Here is a 4,661-nt window from a genome sequence, read left to right as displayed (position 1 = left end):
GTAATTTTTCATTGTATGGACAATGTTATGAAATTCTTAATTATTGTATTTTTTTTTCATATTTATGTGCACCTTAATTTAATTTTGAAAAATTTCATCTATGTTAGGCCAAGAATAAATATAGAGTTTATTCATTCAGAAATTGTTGACACATAAAATATAAGGAATAAATACATAGTAATACAAGGAAGGTAATACTCGTCATTAGAGGACTTATCGCCATGATTCATTATTTATTACTTAATACAGATTTTTGGTTTAAAATGAGATTTAAGAAGTGTGGATCAAGTGGGAGGATGTTGAACGTATCTCTACTAGACTTCACTTTGAGTGGAGTTGTTGAAGTAATGTGGTCCACACCCATCACTATCCATCTTAGTACAGTCAAAAGTAACTCATTATTGTCACTGAAATAATCATTAAAGCAGAATTACCGAAAGCTTAATGGAAGCTTTCGATGGCTATATAAACTGAAAGCTTTGGTCCCTAAACTCACTCATCTCAACCCCCTTCAGTATATACCATCAACAGAGAGTGGGGAAGAGTTTGGAAGCACCAAGCATCAGAGAGAACACCAACCCACCGTAAGGAACATCAATAGTAGTAGGTACTGTTTCCTTGAGTATTAAAATTCATGATTATGTTTTAAGTATTTATATTTTAATGATCATTTCAATGACACTAATGGGTTACTTTCGGCTGCACTAAGATAAATAGTGGTGCATATAGACCACATCACTTCAACAACTATACTCAAAGTGAAGTTTAGTGGAGATACATTCATGGTTTTTGAATACTCTGAAACCAGCCTTATATTTTTTATCAAATCTAATTGGAAAACCAGTCTCAAACTTTTTTATTAAAATTTAGAAACAGTGTCATTTGTGGTTTCTGAAATAGCATGAACTTGAATTAAACATCGATGTAATCATAATAGCAATATACAGTATCAACGTGAAGGAGCTTCTTGGTTTTTGAAGGATGAGTTTCTCATTTTTCTTTAGTAATAATGTTCAATATGTAAGCACTATAATAAATCAATTTGATTATATCAATTTTATCACATATGAGTTTAATAATAAGAAATTTTGTTTGTACTTAAATGAACAATAAATAAATAAAATAGAGCAATAAAAATATAAACAATGCATAAATAGTGCCAAAACTGGCATAAACAATGCATTAAGAGTGCACAATTCGAATACTTTATAAAATAGTGAATTCACACTTTCTAAATCTCAAAAATTAAAAACTCTCATCTTATAGATTTGAAAAAGGTGTGAGTCACTTTTGAAAAACATTATAGATACAAAAGAATCTTATGCCACACTGATAATGTGCTACGTGTCTAATTTTTTTTTACTTTTTCTCCTTCTCCCTAACGTGTCTCTTTCTCTTATTCTCTTTTTTTTTTTCTTCATTTTTTCTTCCCTCCCATTCTCCCCAACTCCTCGTGCCTTTCCCTTCCTCCCCTCTCATTGTTACGAAGGCCACTCTCCTTAGCACCGTCGATGATCGTGACTCTCCTCCACCAACAACGCATGAAAGCCCCCTCTTCCACCACTCTCCTAACTACCAGTCGACAATCATGACTCTTCCAGTGCCACCAACAAGATTCTCTACTCAGTGCCGATGCCAATGCCACCCACAACCCCCTTTGCTGCCCATCCCTCTGTTAAGAAATTAAAAAGAAAAATTTTGTTTGATTATTGAGAAAATGAAAAGAATTCATATTTGTTGAAAATTGCAGCTTGTTCTTGTTGGGTTGTTGAGAAAATGAATGTAAAATAAATTTTGTTCTGTGTTTGGTTGTTGGGAGGAAAAATCTTATTCACTTTTTGTTTGTTGAGAAAATTGTAAAGAAAAATAGAATGAATATGAGAGAAAGAGAGATAGAGAGGTCTGTTATTTGTTGCTAGTGAGAGATGGAAACGTGGCAGCAACATCAACGCCGACTGTTTTTTGGGCTGATTCCGACAAATGCACTGACTCTTTGTTCAAGACAACGACGTAGGTTTGCGACAGAAACAAAGGGAGAGGGAAGAGGGAAATTGGGACTGGGAGGAAAAATAAAAATAAAAAATAAAAATAAAAACTTAACTGAAAGTAGTATTGACACGTCACTTGTAGGATTCCTATGTGACTAACAGTCACTTTTTTATAAAATGTCTGAATAATTAACTGTTTAGATATTGTTCACACCAGTTTTCACTATTGATACCGTTCATATCAGTTTTCACAATTTTATTCTGTTTATTTAAATAAATATTTTCAAAATTTAAGATATGAAATATTATATTTAAATAGTCAAAATTACTATACGATACAACTTCTAATAAAATATTTTATCTGCATTAGTTAACCAAACCGGGCCTAGAAGTATCAAATAATACCAAATCGGTAAAGAAACTAACTCCATACTAACTGCTGATGAAGAGGCACGAAAATGTATGACTAATCAATTAGAAATATGATAATCACACAATACTTTAAAGGTTATTATTGTAAAATATCATATAAAAATTACATTATTTTACAAAAGTTACCTCATTTTACAGTGTTGTGTATCATTACTCAATTCAATTATACGAGAAGCCATGGCATCCGAAGCCTCTTTCACCGTCTTAAAAAACATTGCACATACGGACTGATAAACAGAATCAGACCTCTTCAGATATCTGGCTAATAATATTGATGATAAAGCCTAGAAATAAATAAATAAATAATAAACCAACTACATGAATTCCTGATGATCGATTGCAAGGCCTAGAAATGAAAGGATCTCGGCATGCACAAACACATATCTGCAATCGGGAAAAATAAGAAGAAACCATGGACTACTGAAGGCACTCTTCAAATGAAACTGTAACAAAGAATATGGAAAGAATATTGCCTATGAGGGCCACAAACTGTAAAGAAAAAATACGGAAAGAACATCCCAATTGAATGCTGAAAGCCTGAAATTGAACTGAAATCAACATGAAATAAATCTACGAAAAAATAGGTTAATAATCAGTAACAAATTAAATAGAAATAATATATAATTAATTAATTTAAATTCGGGAGCTAAAAGAGTAGAGGTATAGAGCTCCCTTCAATCCAAACAAGGATCTGACTTAAGGTAACGCAGCTCCTGAGATATGCAAGCCGCAAGCCTATCCAAATTAATTAACTCGACATGTATGGATAGGGCTGTGGGATCCATAACTCAGCAGCTCAATCCACCCAGCAAGAACCTCCATTGGACTTCAAGGAGCTCTACTCCTTAAACCCTACATCAGTTCTGAATCAAATCATCAGTACCATCAATCCAAAACCCTAACCCCACTTCAAAACAGCAAAAGGAAATTAGATGTTTTCCTCCAGTAGTACTCCTTTCACCCAGGTTTTTACCAACCACGCAAAGGAGGGGGCGAAAGAAAACCCTAGAAATTAAGACCTCAGCTGAGCTAGCTGATAATCTTAAACTGGACTCAAAACCTAGTAATTAATACAGATCCATCTACTTGCAGGTAAAACCCCAGAAATCTGCACCCATCAAGTGACAAAATCCTTCACGATCCAGAGACAAAAAACCGAAAAACAAAAAAAAAACCTACCTAGCTACTAAAACCAAGATCAGCAAAGACCCATCCAATTCCAAATACAAGTGCTTTGGCACTCTAAACTTTTCTGGGGCCAGAACCCCACAGTTAGGACATTGAAAACCCTAATGACCTCGGAAACCCTATCTAAACCTACCCATCAAAACGTTAGCTTTTTAGGGTATTGAAAGTTACACAGCCACAACGACCGGTCTACCACCACCCACTTATGCCTCTCGAAGCCACCAAGGGACCTTTGGCATATAGATGAGGTTGTTCCGAGGGTATTTTTATAGTGATTTAGGGATGATAACTAATAGTGGGGGGTCGACAGGGGCTGTTTTGTTTTACCTTTCACGAAAAGTCTCGGGAACCGGCTATTGCTTGTAAGATTCGCTGATATGATCATCACGTGCCTCGTCTGACCCTGATAATACTGAGCTATATATCGTTGCCTTGAATGGCTACAGTCTTCACGTACTCTGAGAAATACAGCATTTTTTAACTCTGTCCTAGGGCAATGAACGCGAAAAGCATCGGCCATGGCATTTTCACCTGTGTCCAAAATATGAGATATTAGCCAGAAAACAGAATACAACTCGGTAACAGGAACTGCATGTGTGATGTTTCAAACAAAAAGTGTTGAATGCAAAAACTGCTCGAGTTTTATATGGTTCTCCATGTGATGTTACAGCATTCTCTGTTTTTTTCCTAAGAAATTTACAGCATTCTCAGTTTTTTTCCTAAGAAATTCTAAATTATTTATCTAAATTTAGATTTTATTGACCAACAAATGAATAATCACAAAATTACTGTTCATTTATAGTTTATTTGTGAATGAATAAAGAATGAACAATGGACGAACGTCGAACAGTAATAATTTTAGGTGTATGGTTATATACCTATGCAAGTCTCCCGTGTCACAATCACTTTTTTTCCATGTTTTATACAAAATTATTTATTTTATGTCTTAAAAAAATTCATATAACCATTTGAATTGACTTTCCTAAATTAAAATAATTCAAAACAATTTTAACAAGATAAATGCTATAGCATAAAAAGATTCGTGAAAATGAA

General features: G+C 34.1%; 1 long non-coding RNA gene across 1 annotated transcript; it reads right to left on the bottom strand.

Moving 5' to 3' along the window:
* Window positions 1-2,471: 2,471 nt before the first annotated feature.
* On the bottom strand, window positions 2,472-3,927 carry LOC121244852. The gene is made up of 2 exons (XR_005936499.1): window positions 3,742-3,927; window positions 2,472-2,863 (listed from the first exon to the last, which is right to left on the bottom strand). It is a non-coding gene; the product is annotated as an uncharacterized LOC121244852 (long non-coding RNA).
* Window positions 3,928-4,661: the final 734 nt, after the last annotated feature.

This window comes from Juglans microcarpa x Juglans regia, chromosome 8S (assembly GCF_004785595.1).
Source record: "Juglans microcarpa x Juglans regia isolate MS1-56 chromosome 8S, Jm3101_v1.0, whole genome shotgun sequence".
Classification (NCBI taxonomy): domain Eukaryota; kingdom Viridiplantae; phylum Streptophyta; class Magnoliopsida; order Fagales; family Juglandaceae; genus Juglans; species Juglans microcarpa x Juglans regia.
Note: the sequence above shows the minus strand (reverse complement) of the source record. Positions and strands in the feature narration are given on the sequence as shown.